This window comes from Macrotis lagotis, chromosome 5 (genome assembly GCF_037893015.1).
Source record: "Macrotis lagotis isolate mMagLag1 chromosome 5, bilby.v1.9.chrom.fasta, whole genome shotgun sequence".
In the NCBI taxonomy this organism is placed as follows: domain Eukaryota; kingdom Metazoa; phylum Chordata; class Mammalia; order Peramelemorphia; family Peramelidae; genus Macrotis; species Macrotis lagotis.
The window spans coordinates 21310091-21333646 of NC_133662.1; the positions used below are offsets into that span (position 1 = coordinate 21310091).

At 40.8% G+C, this 23556-nt stretch overlaps 1 long non-coding RNA gene across 3 annotated transcripts in view; it reads left to right on the forward strand.

Moving 5' to 3' along the window:
* The first annotated feature begins 499 nt into the window (after positions 1-499).
* LOC141523671 (uncharacterized) overlaps positions 500-23556 on the forward strand; it is a 126631-nt gene continuing 103574 nt past the window's right edge. For all 3 annotated transcript variants that reach the window (XR_012478554.1, XR_012478553.1, XR_012478552.1), the window contains exon 1: positions 500-617. This is a non-coding gene — a long non-coding RNA (uncharacterized LOC141523671). The remainder of the gene's footprint in view (positions 618-23556) is intronic.

Genomic DNA, 23556 nt, shown 5'->3' on the forward strand with positions numbered 1-23556 from the left:
CTCATCCTCAGAGACTGAAGGGGAGGAAAGTATGAGTGAAGATAGAGAAGGATTTTTGAAGGGTGGAGTAGTAGGAGAGATAAGGAACTCTCAAAAGATGAAATGAAGAAGGTGACAAGGAGGGGACTGGGGGCTTGAGGATTTAGGCATGTGAGGAGGGAGCCAATCCAAGATAAATGGAAAGAAGTGGAGTAAAGTTCTTGGGGTTGACTTCTCTCTGGGTTCTTCCAGATGGATAAGACTATAAAATGAGAGACCTGGGTTAATTTCCTTTTAGTTGTCACTATGATTATATGAAATAAAAATTCCAAAGGCTAGAGAGGGGTGTGTCTCTCTTTGAGTTGAATCAAGAAACCTTTTCCTTCTGGATATCCTCTGTGTTCTGGGTGTGACCAACACCCCAAGGGGTAACCTGGTGGGACTGCCTTATGAGGAGGAGCTGAGTTTAAGAGCGGGACACTGCTCAAAGACATCATTGTACTTGTGGGCTGAACCAGAAGAGGAACTTGAGGCTCTCCTCTAGGGACCCAGTATTTCTGGGGAGCGCACCAGGAAATTTCACATGGAGTAGAACTCTCATATGTGTCTAAATCAGGAAGAATAATTCTCAGGGATTGGTGAGTGATTCCAGTAAAGTCTTCTTATTAGACTTTTGCTTAGGATTGTTTTCCTGTTGCAGCCATGAGTGTAGGGTAGAAGAAAGAAGATTGACTGAAGAATCTGGGCCACAGTCCTGACTATGACTCACCCTGGGATTATGTTGGGTAACGCATTTTACCCCTTTGGGCCTCCATTTGCTCAACTGTAAAATGGAATGATTGATTGGGCTAGATTATGCCAGGCTTCCTTCCACTTTTGTGATTTTTTTTAACCCCTGTGGTTGGAAAGAATTATATGCTTCCTTCTGTGACTACGTTAATAGGGGGGATGTAGTAGGAAATCAGAGAGAAATATAGGCTGGAATCTCCTGGGACCTCTCCATTATTTCATTATTGAGGGAAATAAACTGGATTCTTCTCCTGGGGCCCACTGGTCCCTTTCCTGCCATCTTTTGAGAGAGGTGGGCCTTCATCTCAAATTCAGGAAACCTAGCAAGGGTGGGAACTTTAATCCACATTTTCCTTCCCTTTCTCTATAAGATCTGGGTATGTTATGATTCTGGAAGTCCTAGGGTGATTTATTACCAAGGATATTAATAAGAAAAGAATGCAACCCAGCATTTGACTGTGTGTGGGTTGGGCATGCCCACATGATTGTATGTGTTTGTGTGTGTGTGTATATGCTCTGTCATAACTCCATGTCTGGAAAAATGCCATGTTTCCCTCTTTAAACACAGTTTCCTTCTAACCCCTGAGGAAACTCTCAGCTTCATTTATCACCAGGGGCCGCCCCTGGCCACTAAATGTGAGAACCAACTCAGAGGAAATGTAGTAAAGTTCTTTGCGTTGACTCCTCTGTTCCTTTCTTGAAAAGTGATGGGAACAGTGGAATAAGCTGGCTTGGGAAATGGTGTGCTCCCCATTCCTGGAAGAATTCAAGAGGAATTAGACTAACAGCTAACTGAGATGTAGTAGAGAGGATTCTTATGGTCATTTATCTTAGATGTAGACTTGGAAGGGATCCCAGAGACCATCTGATCCAACCACCTCATTTTACAGTTGAGGAAACTGAGACCCAGTTTTGTTCAAGGCCCACAGCTATTAAGTGACAAAACTAGTATTCAAAACCCAATGGTTGGATTAGGTGACCTAAATTCTTTACCTGAGAGTCAGTGATTTGATGATCCCTCCCAGAAGGAGGCTTTCGGAAGCCTTCAATTGTGAGCCTCACACTGATGTCTAGAATTGCTCTGTGAGTTCAGGATGTGGTGGATAGCATTCTACCTCAGGAGTGGATTGTAGGGGAAATGTGAAGCATGAACTTGGAAGTTCTGTTATATTTCTTTCTTTTCCTTCCTTCAAAGAACTCAAAGAACACTGACCAAAATGATCTCATTTCATTTCCAGGCCATTCTTGGGAGGTAGGGAGGGACAAGGGTGAAGATTTCAACATTCAAGCTTCAGGACACCAAGATCCAGAGCAATTTTAGTGACTTGATCAGGGTCATTCACATCGAATCAGGGGGATATGATTGAGGGCTAATTCAGGTTTAGAGGTGGGTGCCTTGATTCCTAGAACTTGTGCTTTTTTTTTTTTTTTTGTAAACCTTTTTTGCTGACTGGGGAAAAGGAGGAGGGTTGGAAAAACTTTGTTGCAGTGGGGTCAAATAACAATGGGACCTGGACACTCCAATCTAGGCAGGGAGGATCTGATCCTCAAAGAGACAGGAACCTTAAAAGGAGAATGGTTGGCTAGCCTGCAGAGCCTGTGATGGAGAAGGGAACTAGCGTCAGGGAAGAGAGGCAGAGAGAGGCCAAAAGAGGGGAAGGCGAAAGGGAGGGAAAGGGCTTGGGGACAGAGGGATCTGGAGAGTAAGACAAACAAACAGAGGGTTGGAAAACAACTTGTTTCCCCTTTTCCAGGCTCCCTGCCTTTCCCAATGAATGTAGCTATTTTCATGTTAGAATAAGGAGTCATAATTTGATTATGTTTTATTCCAGTCTCTTAGGATAAACAAAGGGGTGAGTGGAACTTGAGAAAACTACCCTCTGCCTCTAAGGGGTTTCCCCCTTTTTCCTGCTTCTGTGTTTCTGAAAGCCCTTGGTTAAAGCAGAAACTTCTAAAGACCCCAATTCCATGCTGTTTTAACATTTAAACTTCCCTAGTTTACTCCACTCCTACCCTCACCACACTCTGAATAATATACTTACCCTTTAGCCCATACATAATGTAAATATTTAATCTTATCTATTTATTTCCTGTTTATTAATAGTATAAATTTGGAGTTCATTAATTGTCTGCTTTGTGACTGTCTCTGTCTATGTGTTTGCCTCAACCTGGTCTGGTAATCTCTCCTCAGTCTCTCCTGGGGCTCAGGGTTCTTGTGGCAATCTTGTTCTGTGCAGAACTCCACCCACTTACAGAGTTGGTTTCATAAACCTTGGGATATGACAATGTGATGAGTGGATAGAGCACTGGACTTGGAGTTAGACCTAGGTTTGAATTCTGTCTCTGTTTCTCTTGTGAGCCTTAGTTTCCTCATCAGTAAGATGGGGATAATGATCATACCTACTTTATAGAGTTTGGAGGAATGAGTGAGAAAAGGTATGGAGAATGCTTTGGCAATCCCTAAAAATCACAACATAAATTATGAGCTTGTAACTTACCTGTGTCACTTTGGATAAATCACTTGGCTTCTTCATATACAAAATGAAATAAATGAATTAATTGATCTTAAAGGTTCCTTCCAACTCTGGGTTGTATAACTTGGTGTTATTGTTGCAGCTGCTGCTGATGGTAGTGACCACAGTAGACAGAAAGACAGAAAATACTTCTAGACAAGTGGGACACAACCCCAGCAGAGAAGGGTATAGAGTAGAGTTTTCAGAGATTCATTCATGTCATTACTCCTCTCTTCCCTCAGATGGGGAGGACAGACATGCCAGAGAGACATACATACCTCAGTAAGAACTGCATGAGAGACCCCTTTCCCAGAACCTCCTAATGACTCTCTTAGAAAATGGGGTATAAGAGGAAAAAAAAAAAGGAACTCAGTTCTGAATATGGAGTAAATCCCTGGTCTCTTTGCTTACTTCTCCTGGACCCCTTCCCCTCCTCTAGGAGTTTTCCTTTTTGTAATTGTATTGAACTTTGTAATCAACATTAAGGGATGCCTAGAAACAGAAACTCAAGGCCTGGATCAACTTCCTCCTCTTCAAAAGCCTTGATGTACTTTCTATGTGTGATTTTGGACTGAATGCTTTAGAGAGAAATGGACAACATAAGGGGGCTCCAAGGGATTCGCAGATGACAGAAGGAAAACAGCAAAGTGATAACAGAACACACGAAGCAGGCATTGACATCACATACATGTCAGACTTGAGGACAGCTTGGGGTGGAGGGAGAGGGGTATATACGTCATTGGGGTGGGGAACAGCCCCTAGAGAATCATGAACATACAGGGAGGGGTCAGGGAAATCCTGATCTCTTTGGAGCCCTGGCAAGCCTTCTTTTGACTTGCAGCATGGTGGCTCAGACTTTCTGATATTCTCTTAGCTGTCACTCACTCTTCTTTCTTAAATATTCTTGGTCCCACCAAGGCCTAGCTCAATTTAATAGAACTGATAAACCTTGAACTACAAATATTTCATAGAATCAGTGTGGAGAATGGGACAAAAACCAAAACCAGACATTGGAATAGGAGTGACAAGACCTGGGTTTTGGAATTTGTCTCCACCATGTATAAGCCTATAAATGACTTATTATGTGACTACAGACATGTCATTTCACCCTGGGCCTCATTTATCTTATTCATAAAACAGGGAGTTTTGATGAATGAATCATAGTCTCTGAGTTAGAAAGGACTTCAGGGTGTCATGGAGAGATCACTCAGTCTGGAATCAGGAGACCTGGGTTTAGATTCCATACTCTGCCATGTACTAGCTACATGATCTTGGGCAAGTGATTTTTCCCTCAGCCTCAGGAAATGATGTAAAATAAGTAGATTCCAATAGATGACTTCCAGCCCTTTGAGCTCTAAAGCATAGTTTTGTTTTGTTTTTTTTTAGTTTTTGCTAGGCAATGGGGTTAAGTGGCTTACCCAAGGCCACACAGCTAGGTAACTACTAAGTATCTGAGGTCGCATTTGAACTCAGGTACTCTTGACTCTAGGGCCCGTGCTCTATCCACTGTGCCACCTAGCTGCCCCCTAAAGCATAGTTTTTTAAGGGAAAGGGATTCACATCTGAAAAGAATACCCAACTTAACAGACCCAACAAATGGGACAGTTGGGGAGTGGAGAAGGGACTCACCACCTCTCGAGGAAGCCATTCTACCTTTGGACAATTCTAGAAAATTTTTCCTAATTCAAACCTCAATGGCCTCTTTGTAACTTTCATTCAAATGCTCTTAGTTTTACCCTATGATCTAGATAAACCCCTTCCTGAGCAAAAAAAAAAAAAAGAAAATCTCTATAGCATCCAGGCTCTTATCTTGAAGACCTCTAGCAACAGGGAATTTAACCGCCAAGGTATTCATTTAATCTTTGGACAGCACTATTTGTCAAAAGGTTGGGAACTCCCTTGTGTTCTGAGTTGTTCTGGGTTTCAACCATTCAGAAAGACTTTTAATTGTGCCCTTTAAGGGCAAAGAGATAAGGAAAATGATTAGGTGCTTTTCTGCCTCCAGGCTAGTCTTGAGCCAGGCACTCTAAATAGCTTGAGAGTTAGTGGCACCAATTATTCTTTTGGTTAAGAGTGTGGTACAAATGAGTTCAGGATCACAGGTTCTACTCCTATTCGGGTTCAGGCCAGGTAAGTACATTTCTGTTCTTGGTTCCAGGCTGCATTTATACTATACCAAATTACCTGGCATACCTGCTGTTGGTCACAAGAGATGGTAAGAGAATATGGCTAGCTCAGTGCAACCCATACTATCAGAGACAATATAAAGTCTAGACCCTATGACAAAAGTCATTTTCCTCTATACGTTTTGTACAGGTTGGGGAATCTTGATTCTGAAGAGAAAGGTCAGAAAAGAGAAAGTGCTGGGGGTAGTCTCTATTCTCATGTAATGATCATAACCTCAGAACCAGAGTTGGAAAGCACCTCAGAGGCTACCTAGTTGAACTTCATTTTACAGAGGCCCAGGGAAGTCAAGGGATTTGCCCAAGGTCATTCAGGGAGTCAGTGTCAGGGGCAGGATGTCAAACCATGCCCTCTGATTCTAAAACCAGTGCTCTTTCCTTTGTACCACAATGATAGAAGACCTTGAAGGGAAGGGGGGAAGGAGGTAGCTGAGGGGGGGTCACTCCTAGATCCCCAGAATCCCTTCAACACACATTAACCTGTCTAGTGAAGCTCCTATAATTAGTCAATGATTGCATCACCTTCCTGCTTGCTGGTCTCCATGCCCTACCCTGCCAGTGCAGTCTTGGGCCCTATATTATTAGTCCTCGGCTTGACTTCCCTTCCAGCTGCTGAGCTCCTAGATTGCAACACAGCAACCCTCCCCCACTCAAACCTCCAGGACTGGCTGCTGGTGTGGCTATCACAGAAAAGGAACCTCTGACCACCCACAGAGTAGAGTATCCCAGCTGCCCCACTTCCCCAATGTTTTCCTCTGCTCCCCCTTCCCTTTCCCCTGCAATCCCTAGGGGATGGAGAAACCCCTGAGCCTCGGTCAGAAGCAGGGATGGACAGGAGCACAGCTGGGCTTTCCACCTCCCACTGCTGTGGCCAGATGACTCCCATCTCTGGCTGGAGGCTCAGTGTGAGGTCCTTTAGGGCTCAAAAGGGCAAACCTGGTGCTCCTGGTTTGGGATCCCTGAGAGAATCCTCTAGGTTGAGGGTAACAGACTATTGTTAGTTCCCTCATGGGGAACTTTATTCTATCTGCTCCTTCCAATCCAGCTGTGGCTTAGGCCTATGTCCTGTTCTCTGGTCCTCCCATTTCCAATATGCTTTGGAGGTGCTCTACCCTCCAAAGAACAAATTTACTCTTCTTCTCAGGCTGATGAGCCAGCCTCCACCTGAGACTTCTGGAGCAGAAGGTATATGGCATCTTGCTTCTAAGAGGTCTAGACCACTCTTCTTAGAATCCTTTTAAACAAGGGGCAGTTAGGTGGTGGATAGAAAACCAGCCCTGGAGTCAGGAAGACCTGAGTTCAAATTTGATCTCAGACACTTGACTTGACACTTACTAGGCTGTGTGACCTTCCACAAGTCACTTAACCCCAACTGCCTTGAATCCAGGATCATCTCAAGTCCTCCTGATCAATATCTGACTGCTGGACCCAGATGGCTCTGGAGGAAAACATGAGGTTGATAACTTGGCACAGCTCCCCCCCCCCCAATCCAATTCACATGCATGCCATAGCATCACCTCTCCTCCCTGTTGTCATGGACTTCTTTGAGAATGACAAGTTTAGTCTCATTTCTAACATGAAGTCTCTTCTGACTGTGAGCTGTGTGACTGGGTAAATTGTTCAACATCTCTGGGCCCCAGCTTCCCCATACATTAAATGAGAGAGGGTTGAAGTAGATGGTCTATAAAAAAAAAGATGGTTCTTTTCAACTCTTAAATTCTATGATTAATCCAATCTACTGTGATGCTCCTGCTCTATGATCTCTGGCTCCACACACAGTCAGTAGTTCTCGGTTTATTTCTTGTTCTTTTTGTTTGCTATGTATTCTTTCTTTCTTCCCATTCAGATTGTGAGCCCCTTTAGGGCAAAAACTGCCGACCTGGATTCCTATCTTTTCTTAGTTCAGGACTCTTGTCAAATCCCTTTGTTTGCCACTTCTTTATAGATGGTTTCTTTAAAATGAATATCCAATGGAATACTATTGTTCTATAAGAAATCATGAGGATGGAACTTCAGAAAAGCCTGGAAAGACTTAAATGAACTGCTGCTGAGTGAAATGAGAAGAACTAGAAGTGTACACTCTAATAGCAATACTGGATGATAATCAATTATGATGGACTTGTTCATATCAGTAACATAATAATCACAAACAATTCTAGAAGACTTGTGATGGAAAATGCCATCCACATGAAGACCAAAGTTTACTGTCTTCAGTTTTTTTTTTAGGTTTTTGCAAGGCAAACAGGGTTAAGTGGCTTGCCCAAGGCCACACAGCTAGGTAATTATTAAGTGTCTGAGACTGGATTTGAACCCAGATACTCCTGACTCTAGGGCCAGTGCTTTATCCACTATGCCACCTAGCCACCCCCATCTTCAATTTTTAAAACTTGTTTTATGTATTACGTCACTTTTCTCTAATTTTTTTCTTCCATTTGGATTTGATTCTTCTTTCAAAACATGATAAATATGGATCTATGTTTAGCATAATTGCACATGTAGAAGCTATATTAGATTGCTTTCTGTTAGGGGAGGGAAGGCGAAAACTTTAAAACTTAAAACCTTGTAAAAAAAGATTGCTAAAATGAATATCCAAGGCATTTGTGAAGAGGGGGGAAAGGCGATTTCACAAAAGGGCAACATAAAACTTGAGCAGGGTATGTGTGAATGAAGGACAGAAGCCCTTTCTGTGCTTTCTGTCCACCTCTGGCTCTCCCACTGACCATGTACATACTGTCTTGTATGCATATGAGGCATAGTTTTTTTTTTTGGCCAGTTTTCCTCTTTCTTTATGTCCCCTGTTTTCTGGATTCTTTGCTTAGCATATTGTTAGGCTGAGAGGAGACAAACCTAATAAATACCTGTTGATTGGTCATTCACAGAAGAAGGATTAAGATTTCCCAATTTTCTTTTTTCTTTCTTTTTTTCTTTTAAGGTTTTTGCAAGGCAAATAGGGTTAAGTGGCTTGCCCAAGGACACACAGCTAGGTAATTATTAAGTGTCTGAGATCGGATTTGAACCCAGGTACTCCTGACTCCAGGGCCTGTGCTTTATCCACTGCGCCACCTAGTCGTCCCTAGATTTCCCAATTTTCCTACAATAACATTCTGGTCCCTTAGACTCTGGAACAATTTCTGTCATGAGACAATTCCTGGGACATCTGTCTACTAAGGACATCAAGAACTTGGACTGGTTTTATCCAAATGTAGACCTCTGATGGTCCCATTGCTTAAAGGCACTGCAGGGTGCAACTCACAATGACTCTTTTACCCAGAGTGACATTGTCATGTCCTACTCACTCAGGAAGGGGCTGCCATGTGCTAATGCTTAGGCATCATGGCCCATATTAAGTTCTGGGACAGCAGAAACCAAAGGGCTAGGATGGAGTGTTGCCAGGATTTCCACTGAGCATTCAGATCCAATGGGCTGCAGTAGGAAAGTGGTCACAAGCAGATTTAGAATGGGGTCATCCATGCCATTTCATAAAGCATGATAGCCATTTGGATTGAGGTAGTACTGACAGAGAGGCAGTAGGTAACTCAGTGTTGAGAACTTTGGATGGGGAGAATCAGGAAGACCAGTTCAAATTGGCCTTAGATATTACTAGCTGTGTGATCCTGGGCAAGTCACTTAACCTTTGCCTTAATCTTCAGGTGAAGGAAAAGGAAATGGCAAACTACTCCAGTATTTTTGCCCCCCCAACCCCCCACCCAAGTATTGGTGTACTATGGTCCACAGGATCACTGAATAATAAAATACTGATGTAGACTAGAGGATTCAGGTCAGTTTGAAATTGGAATGAAAAGAGACACTGAAAGATTATCTAGCAGTTAGCAAAAGGAAATACTTAGTCTTGTCAGGTAAGAACCCTTAGCAAAGATACAGCATTGATTTAGTAGAGCAATGTTTCCCCTGCATTGGCCATGCTGGAAAAAAAACTTCAGCCTCTTCAGGGGTTGGCCTTTGTAATTAGGATTTTGGAAGGTACACCATTGGATTGAGAGACAGTTTCAATACTTTTTTTCCTGTTTCCATGGTCCCTTTAAAAAAATTTTTTTTTGTTAACATTTTATTTGTTTTCCAATTATTTCCAATATGTACCTACCATTTTTTGTAAGGTTTTTAATTTTACAATTTCCCCCCTTTCCCTCCCCCTGAGAAGACTGTCTGATAGTTTTTACATTGGTTCCATGCTATACATTGATGTAAATTGAATGTGTTATAAGAATAAAAATAAGAGTAAACAAACTTCCCTCCCCCCAAGAAGATGAGAAACCTCAAGAATAGAGAGAAAGAAAGAAAAAAAAATTAAAAAAATGTCCTTCAGTCTTAGTTCAGATTCCGATGGCTCTCTCTCTGAGGTGAGTTGCTTTCTTTATCATAAGTCCACCAGAGAAGTTGCTTCAATATTTTTTTCCACAGTTGCTATTACTAGCTGTACCTCCACTCTATTTCTCCCCATTCTTTTTTTTTTTTTTTTTTTGCAAGGCAAACGTGGTTAAGTGGCTTGCCCAAGGCCACACAGCTAGGTAATTATTAAGTGTCTGAGACCGGATTTGAACCCAGGTACTCCTGACTCCAAGGCCAGTGCTTTATCCACTACGCCACCTAGCTGCCACCATTCTCTTTTATTCTATTCTCTCTCTCCTTTTATCCTGGCCCTGTCTAAAAGTGTGTTGAATCTGAGTACCCTCTCCCTTGATCTTCCTTCTCTTCTATCACCTATTCCCCCCTTCCCTCCTCCTATTCCCCCTTATGCTGCCCCTTTCTTCTTATTTTTCTCTAGGGTAAGATAGATTTCCTCACCCTATTAAGTGTGTATATTATATTCTCTCTGAGCCATTTCTTATGAGAATGAAGTCTCACTCATCCCCCCCCTTGCCTTCCCCCTTTCCACTCCATTGAAAAAGCTTTTTCTTGACTCTTATGTGAAATTTCTTACCTGCTTCTTCATCTCCTTTTCCTTCCTCCCAGTACTTTCCTTTATCACCCATTGACTCCATCTTTTTACTATATTATACCATCATATTCTGCTCCTTCCTATGTCCTGTCTCTATATGCTCCTTCTAACAACTCTTATAAATGAGAAAGTTCATATGAGTTATCAATATCTTATTCCTGTGCAGGAATACAAACAGTTCAATATCATTAAGTTCTTCATAGTTAGTCCCTCTCTTCCACTCCCTCTATGGTTCACCAGAGTCCTGTACTTGGAGATCAAACTTTCTGTTCAGCTCTGGTCATCTTATTAGGAAAGTTTGAAAGTCCCCTGTTTCATTGAAAGTCCATCTTTTCCTCCTGAAAGAGGATGTTCACTTTTGCTGGGTAGTTGATTCTGGGTTGTAAACCAAGATCTTTTGCCTTCTGGAATATCATATTCCAATACCTTTGAGCCCTTAATGTAGATGCTGCCAGATCCTGTATAATAGTTTACCTCTGGTGGCTTTTGGAATTTTCTCTTTGATTTGGGAGTTTTTGGAATTTGGCTATAATATTCCTTTTCTTTTGGGATCTCTTTCAGGAGGTGAATGGTGAATTCTCTCAATTTCTATTTTACTCTATGCTTCTAGGATCTCAGGAAAATCTTGCTGTATTATTTCTTGAAAAATGAAGTCTAGGCTTTTTTCCTGATTGTGACTTTCAGATAGCCCAATAATTTTTAAATTATTTCTTCTGGATCTGTTTTTGAGGTTGGTTGTTTTTCCAATGAGATGTTTCACATGTTCTTCTAATTTTTGGCTTTTTTGGAAAAGTTTTATTTCTTCCTGATTTTTTGCAGAGTCAGCTTCCTTTAGTTCCATTCTACATTTGAAGGAGTTATTTTCTTCAAAGAGCTTTTTTATCTCCTTTTCCAGCTGGCCAATTCTGCTTTTTAAGGCATTCTCCTCATTTGCCTTTTGTTTTGCTTTTTTCCCATTAGGCCTAAACTGGTTTTTAACATTATTTTCTTCAGTATTTTTTTATATATCTTTCACCAAACTATTGATATTGTTTTCATGATTTTTCTGTGTTGCTCTCATTTCTCCTCCTAATTTTTCCTACATCTCCCTTAATTGCTTTTCAAAGTCTTTTTTGAGCTCATCCATAGTCTGAGCTTCTATTTCTCTTGGAGGTTTTGGATATGGAAGATTCTATTTTGTCATCATCTGAATATGTGTTTTGATCTTCCATGGGACTAAAGTAATTCTCTATGGTCAGATTCTTCTTTTTCTGTTGTTTACTCATTTCTGTAGCCCAAGACAGCACTTCCAAGGCTTTGGGTTTTTTTTTGGGGGGGGGACACCCCATTGGGACCTTTATTCCTCCAAGGTCTTATGCTCTCTTGCTTGTGCTTTGATATGTAGATCCCCCCCCCCCCCCCACTTCTCAGCTCTGGAGCTATAAGGAGGATCCTGCTATCTTAGTATGGAAGCCCATACTGCAACCTGGATCTGAGTGTAGGCTAGCAGCAGAGTCCTACCCCAAGGGAGAGCAGAGAAATCTCTGCAGTCTTCCCTGACCCCTTACTGTCTCTGGGGATGCAGGCTGCTTTCTCCGGATTCTTGCTGCAGATTCTGCCGCCAGTGCTCCTCACTCCACACTCATTCTGGTGTAGCAGAGTTCTCTTACCACCCCTTCAAGCTATTGCCAGTGATCTCTGGGCTGGGCTGGGCTGTGCTGAGCTGCAGTTACGGCTTTTTTCCCAACCCCTGGTCCTGGTGAAATACACCTTTCCTGTGGAACTTCTAAGTTATCTTGGACTGGGAAAATGTATCACTCAGTCTTTCTGTGGGTTCTGCCCCTCTAAATTTTGGCTAGAGTCATCATTTGTTGGTTTTTGGAATTTGGGGGGTAAGGAGTTCCTGGGAAATGCTGCCTTCACACTGCCATCCTGGCTCTGCCCCCTTAGTTTCAATACTTTTTGAAGAAAAACTAGTTTCTATATGGCAACTCTTGCTTCTAGCACACATAACTGACCATTTCTATGACTCAGTCTCCCCAAAGTTTTAAATATGCCATTATGGTTATAGGACATGTTTGCCCCTCCTGATTGCCTTCAACATCACTGTTATTATTGTTACCATCATCATCATCATCATAACAACAACAACAACTATAGGTAACTTTTCTATAATGCTTTAAGGTTTATAAAGTTCTTTCTATATGTCTTTATAAATATATGTGCATTATCTCATTTGATCTTCATTAACAAACCTGAAAATGAATACTGTTCCTTTTATCTCTATTTTATAAAGAAATTGGTACTGATAAAGAATAAGTAACTTATCCAGGATCGCACAGCTTAGTAAGACTGAACCAAGATGTGAACTCAGCTCTTTCTGATTCTAATTCAATCCTCTATCTACCATGGTGTCTGCCCAACAAACCAATAAATCCATGAACTTGGAAATCTCTCCTATCCCTCTGGAATTTAATCTAGTATAGTGGAAAGAATATTGGATTTTAAGTCAGAAGACTTAGGTGAGAATCTCAGACTTGTCAACTTTTAACTCTGTCCTGGGGTGTGCTGGAGCCAGCTGGAACTGGTTTCAAGAACTGATTATTAAATTTTCTGTGTGAGTATTCACAACTTAGAAATTGATAAATGCTATAAATCAGTTATTTATTGTTGATTTTCTAGATTTAAGAAAGTGATCAAGAAAATGTTAATCACAGAGATTAAAATTTAAAAATATGCAGTGCATACATTTGTTTTAGAATTGGCTCTTACACATTTACCAGCATTCCACCATGACTTTGGGTAAGTCACTTCCCCAAATGATAGTTTTTAAGAAAAGAGTTGTAAGCTATCAACAAATAAATACATGCTTTAAATCAATAATTATATAAATGCACATTATAATAATGAATGTTTCACTTCTTTCTCATAAAAGATGGGAATTTTCAATTTTAGTGGTACTGGGGCAGTATGGCACACTAATATTGGAATAATCCAACTCTTCTTGAAAACAATTTAGAATTAGGTGATGAAGCCATTCTATTATTGGGCATAGAGCCTCAGGATATCAAAGACAAAAACAAAGGTCACATAGAGATCAAGTTTTTTTTTTTTCTGGTAAAAAATAATACTCAAAGTAGAGTGAATTCCCATCAGTTGAGGGATGGACAAAATGCAGTACTGCTGGACCACAAGAAAAGATGAATAGGAAGAAAAGAGAGAAATATGAGAAGACTTTTTTGAACTTATATGAAAAATGAAATGAGCAGAACCAGGAAAATGATGCACTAAAGTAAATGGGGAAAAAACAAACAAACCAATGAGTAAGCCAAACTGCGAATAATTGTAATGAACAGTCTTGGCCCTGGGGTATATACAGATGGTGAAACACACCTCCTTCTTCCCTTTTGGTCAAGATATGAGAGATTAATTTTTTTAAAAAATTATTTATTTAGTGTCTTATTTCCCCCCAGTTACATGTAAAAGCAATTTTTAACATTTGATTTTAAAACTTTGAGTTCCAAATTCTCTTGCTCCCTCCTAACCTCCCAACTCTCTTTAAGAAAGGAATCAATTTGATACAGGTTATACATGTGTAGTCATGCAAGGCATATCTATATTAATCATGCTGTGAAAGAAAAAATAGACCCCCCCCCCAAAAGGGAAAAGAAATCTGAAGAAAAGTAAAAGTATGTGGAAATCTGTATTCAGATACCATCATTTCTCTCTCTGGTAATGGATAGCATTCTTTATCGTAAGTCCTTCAGAGTTGTCTTGGGTCACAGCATAACATAGCTGATCATTCTACAATATTGCTATTACTTTGACCATGGTATATTTCACTTTGCTTCAACTCATGTCTTTCCAAATTTTTCTGAGAGCAACCTTTCTTATGGCTGAATAGTATTCCATCATAATCACATACCACAATTTGTTCAGCCATTCCCCAACTAATGGGCATCCCCCCAATTTCCAATTCCTCACCACCAGAAAAGAGCTGCTATAAATATCTTTGTACATATAGGTCCTTTTCCTTTCTTTTCCTTCATTTCTTTTGGAATACTGATCTAGTAGTGACATTACTAGTTCAAAGGATATGCATGGTTTTATAATCCTTTGAGCATAGTTCCAAATTGCTCTACAGAATGACTGAATCAGTTCACAACTCCAGCAACAGCGCATTAATGTTTCATTTTCCCAACATTCCCTTCAATATTTTTCATTTTCCTTTTCTGTTCTATTAGCCAATCTAATAGTTATAAGGTAGTACCTCAGAATTGTTTCAATTTGCATGTCTTCAATCTATAATGAGTTAGAACATTTTTTTTAATATGACTATAGATAGTATTGATAACCTCATCTGAAAATGTTATCTTTTGATCCTTTATCTATTGGGGGAAGCCTCTTATTTTTATAAATTTGACTCCATGCTCTATGTTTGAGAAATGGGGCCTTTATCAGACAAACTTGCTTCAAATTTTTTTTTCACAGTTAAAATTCCTAACTGTATTTCCCTCCATCTTATTCCTCCCATTCCAGTTTATTCTAATTTCTCTCTCTCTCTTCTTTTACCCTGACCCTTCTCAAAAGTGTTATGCTGGTGAAGACAAAATGGTAGAGTGAAGGTAGGAAATCCCAGAGGCTCTCCCCCAGACTACTCCCAATGTCTTTAAATACTGACTCTAGCCAAATTCTAGAGTGGTGGAACCCACTTAGTGAAACAATTTTTCAACCCCTGACAACTTGGAAGATCTGTGGGAAAGGTCTGTTACACCGGGGTTGGAAAGGGCCACCACTCTAGCCATCCACAAGCAACCCACAGGGCACCTGGGTCTGTGGCAGCAGGGGTGGGTTCTAGACCTCTTGGTGCAGGGATTTCCCAGGACAATTGTGAAGGGCAGCAGGAAAACTCTGCCGCACTAGAGTGAGCACCGGGCCCAGAACAGCTTAGGCCTCAGTGTAGACTAAACCCAGGGACCAGGACCAGGAGTAGTCCTAGGGAGCCACCAGGCAACTGTTTCCAGAGAGCTCAACCCATGGATGGTAAGGGGTTCAGGGAGATTCAGAGGTCTCTCTGCTATCTATAACTGAGACAAGATTCTGTGATTTTGCCTGTGCTCAAATCCAGGCTGCAGTCTGGGTCCCAGTTTCAGGAAAAGGAGCTTTATTGCCATTGTGGAACAGGGACCCTTTTCACAGTTCTAGGGCAAGGGGAGTGCTTGTGGTCATCCACAGACCAGAGCATAGGCTAGGAGAGCAATCAGAGCCTCTCATAAAACCTTTAAGGAATTGAAGTCCCTGGGGCATGTCCCTAAACACAGGTACAAAAACCCTCAAAAACTTGGGACAATATGTCCTTCATCTTGGAAGCAGAGCCCTACCTTAACAAATAGTTAAAATCAAGTCATAGACTGGGAAAATGAGCAAACAACAGAAGGAAAAAAAATCTGACCCTAGGAAATTTCTTTGATCCCATAGAGGATCAAAATACACACTCAAAAGATAACGAAGTCAAACTTTTTGTATTCAAAGCTTCGAAGAAAAATGTGTATTGGTCTAAGGATATGGAAGAGCTCAAAAAAAATTTTGAAAATCAAGTAAAGGAGGTAGAGGAAAAACAGAAGAGAAATGAGAGCAATGCAGGAAAATCATGAAAATCGAGTCATCAGTTTGGTGAAGGAATTACAAAAAATAATGAAGAAAATAACACCTTAAAAACCAGTTTAGGTTGAATGGAAAAAGCAACCCAAAAGGTCAATGAGGAGAAGAATGCCTTAAAAAACAGAATTGGCCAGATGGAAAAGGAGATACAAAAGGTCTCTGAATAATTCCTTCAAATGTAGAATGGCATTCAGGGAACCAGATGGCTTTGTGAGAAATCCAGAATCAATAAAACAAAACCAAAAGAATGAAAAACTAGACGAAAATGTAAAATGTCTTATTGGAAAAGCAACTGACTTGGAAAACAGATCCAGAAGAGTTAATTTAAAAATATTAGGCTATCAAAGTCATTGCCAGGAAAAGAGCTTAGACTTCATTTTTCAAGAAATTCTCCAGGAAAATTGCCCTGATAACCTAGAAGCAGAGATAAAATAGAAATTGAGGGAATCCACCAATCACCTCCTTAAAGAGATCCCAAAACAAAAATTCCCAGGAATAATATAGCCAAATTCCAGGACTTCCAAGTCAAAGAGAAAATATTGCAAGCAGCCAGAAAGAAACCATTCAAATATGGAGCTAAAAAAACTCTTTCAGGGGAGAAGATGGATATGTTGAAACAACCAGAGCTGAACAGTAAATTTGATCTTCAAGTACAGGACTCAGGTGAAGGTAGAAGGGAGGGCGGAAGGGAAGGGCAAATTATAAGGGATTTAATGATGTTGAACTACTGTATTCCTGCATGGGAGGATGATAGTGATAATTCATATGAACCTTCTCATTTATTAAGGCAGTTAGAAGGAATATATATATATATATATATATATATATATATATATATATATATATATATACAAGGCAGAGGAGGAAGTTGAATATGAAGGTATAATATAAAGATGGAGTTAATGAGTGAGAAAGGAATGCACTGGGAGAAAGGGAAAGGAGAGGTAGAATGTATTAAGATATTTCATATAAAAGAGGCAAGAAAAAGCTTTTGCAATGGAGTAGAAGAGGAGAAGGTGAGAGGGAATGAGTGAGCTTTACCTCTCATTGGAAGAGGCTCAGGGATGAAATTACATACATACTCAAGTGTGTATAGAAATCTGTTTTACCCTAGAGGAAAATAGGAGAGAAAAGGGATGGAAGAGGGAGAGGGAGAGGGTGTAGGTGACAAAAGAAAGGGAAGATAGTGGGAGAGGATAGTCAGCTATAACACACTTTTGAGGAGGGATAGGATAAAAGTAGAAAGAATAGAATAAATGAGGGAAGGGAGAGATAGGATAGAGGGAAATACAGCTAGCAATAACAACTATGGGGAAAAAAATATTGAAGCAATTTCTCTGATGGACTTATGATAAAGAATGCTATCCTTCCCAAAGTGCTGATTGTATCTGAATATAGATTGAAGCACTTTTTTCTCTCACTTTATTTTTCTTGAAGTTTCTCTATTTTGGGGGGGGGATTTTGTTTACTTTTCCACACAACTATTGTGGTAATGTGAAAAAAATAAAGTTTAAAAAAAGTTTGTGCTTCTGACCCCCCCTCCCCTCCTCCAATATGCCCTCCCTTTCATCACCCTTACTCCCTCCCCCCTTTCTCTTATCCCCTTCCCTGCTTATATTTTTGAAGGTTAAGATAGCTTTCTATACCCAAGTAGGGGAGTATTTTATTTTCTCTTTGAGCTAATTCTGATGAAAATAAGAGGTTCATTCCCCTCCCCCAGTGAGAGATTTCAAGAGATTGTGGCTATCAAATTGGTTATAGTCATTGTGTCAGGTTTTACTGAGCTGCTTTTCTTTGTTGCCCTCCATTGAGTATGGAGGTGACTATATTGAGAAATGATTGAGAAAGAAAAATAAACAACATCCATAAAAGATTTCTAATCTTGAGGAACTACTGCTGGTCCATAGATGCGGGATTCTGAGGAGATAGGGCACTATTCCCACTCACTGTCCTTTTGGTTTAAATTGTCTCAAGTTGTGTTTGAATAGAATTTAGACTCTCTCAAGTTAGGATACTGTTTCTCATACTCTGCAACTCATTAAATTCTCATTCCAGGACTGGGGACAATTTTACTTATATATCTTAGATATTGTATCCCATTTAGGATTTCCTCAAAAAGAGGGAATTAAAAGGTACTCTCACTGTCAATACAAATCAAATCTGGGAGAGGTAGTTTATTTCTCTCTATTAAAAAATTAACCATAAAAGACTCAATTACATGTATTAGTGGAATGACTTAAACAAGAATCAGTAACAACTTATAATTAGGCTTACAATTTCATAAGAATTCAAAATAGTTTATAGGACTGATAGTCGAGTATTTTATATTTCATCTTGGCTCTGTATTATTTAGACGACTCCTAGTATATCTTTTCTGGTAAAATAGCCAGAAAGTGCCCTCTTGTTGATGACAATTTTGTCCAAAAGTTGTTGCTTCAAAGTGTTGCCATTTGGATACCATTTGTTCATTTAAAATCAAGAAAGAGAAATCACAAAATCTCCATTATAAACCAAGCTCAGACTTGCCTGCACACACACACACACACACACACACACACACACACACACACACACACAATGTACTTTACCATATGATCATGGCTGCATAGAGTCTGGAAGGAGGGGTAGAGATAGGACAAATCTTCTCTTTCTCTGAATTCCTTTTCAGGAAGCAGCTTAAAACAGTCTTGGCAGAATTCATAACTAGAAAGAAAGAGACCGAAAGAGCGATCAAATTTGTACATCCACAGAGTCATGAATACTCCCGGCAGTCAAAAACAGAACTTTTTTATCTTCTTTTATCTTTAGCCCTAAGTTATATATATGACCAGCAGATCCCCAAACCCATATGGTCAACTAGAACCAAGAATGGCAACTGAGTATGTGCCATGAGATGGCCTCTATAAGCCAATTCAATGTTACTGTGCATGAAAAAAGAATGAATAACCTAATCCTATGTTCCCAAGAAACATTATGAATGTGGAGAGGTGGGAATCTTTGTCTTGCAGGCCTAGAGAGCAAGGGCCATGGAGATAGAGAAAGGAGAGGAAACTCCTGGATCAGAGAAATGCAAACTTCTGGGCAGGAAAAAAGCTACTTAGCTGCGTAAACCCACCTGGTCTCATGCCTTCCTGCTGCCAGCCTCAATGGGAGCATTGGGTAGCCAGGAAGGGATTTAAGGTTAGAACAATATTTATCTTTTTGGCAAGAACTGGGTTCCCCTTCCTTCCCCCAACCCAATGATGTGTTCAGGACTTGCACCTGCCTGTGGGGCCCCTTTACTTCCAGAGCCAGTAGATGACTCTGCTCCAGTAGCCCTATGTGGACTAGAAGTTGAGGGACTTAGAAACCAAGGATCACAGCCTCTTATTTTTTTTTTTATTTTTTATTTTTTAGATTTTTGTAAGGCAAATGGAGTGAATTAGCTTGCCCAAGGTCACACAGCTAGGTAATTATTAAGTGTCTGAGGTCGGATTTGAACTCAGGCACTCCTGACTTCAGGGTTGGTACTTTATCCACTGTGCCACCTAGCAGCCCCCATACAGCCCCTTGTTAGAGGAAACTTTGAGATGCAAGTTCCATCTCCAGAGGCAAGAGTGCATTTTGTCATCTGAGATAAAGAACTTCCTTGACCTTTAAAAAAATCTCCTGAGAGCTGAGGTTCTGCCAATCTCCCTCAAAAGTTCAAGGTCCTCATCTTGATTTCCCACCCACTTTCTCTTTGTTTTGTTTTTGCAAGGCAATGGGATTAAGTGACTTGTCCAGGGTCACACAGTTAAGTAAGCATTAAGCATCTGAGATTGAACTCAGGTCCTCCTGAGCCACTGCTCTATCTGCTGCTCTCATTGACCTGTGTCCCTCATAATAAAAATAGTACACCTTTATTTTTATTTTTTATTTTTTAAAATTTTTCTCTTTTTTAATTTTAATTTTTTATATTTAATATTTATTTATTCTAATTTTGTACAAATAATGTTTTTATACATTAATAAAATATTCTTATTTAAGAGTAAACAAAATACCCCCTCCCCCCAAAAATATAGACTCACTTGAGTGATAAAGTAAAGGGGAAAGAAAAAAATTAAAATTAAAAAAAATAATAGTAATAATTTCACCAGGTGGCGCAATGGACAGAGCACCAGCCCCTGGAGCCAGGAGCACTTGAGCCCATATCTGGCCCTGTACACCCAACAATCACCCAGCCGTGTGACATGCAAGCCACCCCAACCCCACTACCCTGCGAAAACCAAACAATGAAAAAAAAGACATAAAATAAAATAGTAATAATAGTAGGGGTGGCTGGGTGGTGGACAGAGCATTGGCCCTTGAGCAAGGAGCACCCGGGTCCAAATCCAGCCTCAGAGACCCAGTGATCACTCTGCTATGTGGCCCCAGGCAGGCCACCGAGCCCCATTTGCCGTGCACCCCCCCCCCCAAATAATAATAAAAAAAGTGCTTGAGTCTTTGTTCCAACACCAACTCTGTCATGGGTGGATCACATTCTTTATGATAAGTCCATGGCAAAAGTTACTTTCATATTTTTCCACCATTGACATTGCTGATTGCAACTCCCTCCTTTCGTATTTCTCCACTACCATGTACTATATTTTCTCTCTCCTTTCACTCTGACTCTGCTGTAGGGTAGCTGAGTGGCACAGCAGACAGATCCCTGACCCTGGGGCCAAGAGGCCCTGAGCCCCCATACCACCCCTTAGGCCTAGCATCCACCTGGCCCTATGGTCCGGGACAGGCCATCCAATCCTAGCCACTTGCAAGAAGTAAAAAAGAAAATGTGTTATATCTGACCACTTTCCCCCCATGGTCCATCCTCTTCTCCATCACTCACATTCCCCCCCCTTCCCCCTGTCGCCCCCCCCCCTTTTTTTTGTAAGGCAATGGGGTTAAGTGGCTTGCCCAAGGCCACACAGCTAGATAATTATTAAATGTCTGAGACCGGATTTGAACCCAGGTACTCCTGACTCCAAGGCTGGTGCTTTATCCACTACGCCACCTAGCTGCCCCATGCCCCCCCTTCTTACTCCAGATGTCTATACCCCATTGAGTATATATGTTGTTTCCTCTCCTAGCCACCTCTGATGAGAGCGAAGATTCCCTCATTCCCCCTTGCCTTCCTCCCAATAGTACACATTTATATGTGACAATGTGCTGTCCTCAGAAGAGGACCATGAGATAGATGATTTGCAGATGGTAGAAACTAGGTTTGCACTAGGAATACATACTCAAGCAGAAAAAAAAAGAATCCTTGTCCTCAATCACTTTACTTTCTAACGTGACAAGATAACACAATGAAGATGCATGGAAAAGGAGCATGAATGAGAAAGTCCAGAGAGCATGAAGGAGAGGGACAAAAGTCTGACTGGCCTGGCATCTGCCTAAAAAGCTGGGTCTGGGAGGAACCAAGGGATTATGGGAGATAAAGGTGCTTTCACTGTGAGAGGTCCAGGGATGGAATGAACTTCCAGGATGAAAAGATTTCTTTGGTATAGTAGAATGAGTCTAAACTGGAAAGTAAAGACTAGAGAGAAATAAAGGACCGAAGGAGATCACATTCATAGCACTTTTCAAATATTTAAGTGTGACAAAATGAGATTTAGTTACCTACCTCCAGTCCCTGAGGCTTGTTATTCTCACCTCCCATCTTGCAGTCTGTTGCCCAGGGTTGTCAATTTTGCTTTCCTCATATCTCTTACACATGCCCCCTTCTCTCCTTTGGGCTGCCAGCACCTGGTTCAGGCTTCAATGCCTCACAGCTGGACTTTTGAAATATCTTGTAGTTGGTATCTGTGCCACAAGCTTCCAATCATCCTCCACTCAGCTCCCTATCACCTCCAAGATCAATATAAAATCTGCTCTATGACAACCTGTCCCCTCCCTATCTCATGGGTTCTTTTATAAATTACACTGGGGCTGCTAGATGGTGGAGTACCTAGAGCACTGTGCCTAAAGCCAGGAAGATTCATCTTCCTGAGATCAAATTTTGCTTCAGATAATAGCTGTGTGACCCTGGACAAGACACTTCACCCTGTTTGCCTCAGTTTCCTCATCTGTAAAATGAGCTGGAGAAGGAAATGGTGAATCACTCCAGTATCTTTTCAAGAAATATGGGGTCATGAATAGTCAGACTCAATTGAATTGACTGAACAATAACAAATACCTTACACCGCCCCAGACAACTACATAGTACTCTGCTATATAGTGACTAGCTTCTTGCCATTCCTCCTACAAGACTCTCCATTGCCCAATTCAGGGCATTTTTCACTGATTGTCCCCATGCCTAATGGTCCCTCCTCACCCCTACCTTCCTTGGCTGTATTCAAGTCCCAGTTACAATCCTGCCTTCTACATGAAACCTTTTCCCCATTCCCTTAATTCTTCTCTCCAATGATTATTTCCTATTTATCTTGTATTTGGTTTATGGAGTTGCTCACATGTCTCCTACATTAGGCTACGAGTTCCTTGAGGGCAAGGATTGTCTTTAACTTTTCTTTATATTCCCAGTGTTTAGCTGGGGTTTAATAAATGTTTACTGACTGATTAATAAAAGTCCAGTTGAGAAGTTTGAGATCCTGAATTAGGGTAGCAGCTTTATGTGTAGAGAGAAGGGAACAGATGTGAGAGACATGGAACTGGAACTGGCAAGATTTGGCAAACCAATGGAATATATGAATGTGGGGCATGGGAAAGTGAGGGGGCAAGGGAAGGTGAGGGGTCAAAGATGATTCTCAGGTTTGGAGAACCTAGGTGGCTAGAAGGATGGTGATGTTCTGGACAATATCAGAGAAGTTTGAAAGATGTGTGGGTTTGGTAAGGGAAGAGAAAATGAAAAGTTATGATAGAATGATGAGATTTAAAAGATGGAAGGCCTTTTAATTTCATAGCCTCAATTTATAGATAAGGATACCAAGGATAAAGAGACTAAATGCTTTGCCTAGGGTCACACAGCTATTGCATTTCTGACGTGGAATTTGAATCCAGATCATCCTGCCTACCTTCTCTATTCTGAGCTAGATCAAAATCCATCCATGCCTGTTCATCATGCTCTGTATCATTCAATATGAAAAGACAATGGTTGGACTCTTGCTTATGGGTCACCATCCTTAATTATAAAACCTGTCCTCCAACAGATGGCCATTGTACCATGAGCAGGAGGTGACCTGGTAGGCAGGAGTATAATAGAACAAATGTTCCCAATGGTGCAGCTGCTGTGGGTAGCAGCAACTAGTTTAGGTTAATATTTGCCCGAAGGCAAAACCAGGCTTAGAAGAAATGGAAGAAGAAAGAGGGCAGTAATGAGAATAAATGTGGTTTTGTTGGAGATAAGTACCAGGAGAGTGAAATGTGACCTGGCTGTTGGTTGATCATACAGCCCTTTGGCTAGAAAAATGCCTCTATTTTGAAGACCACAAGTATGGAATCTAGTGCCAAGGTCACCAGGGAGACAAGTCATTCAAATCAATTCCACCAATATCTTTTG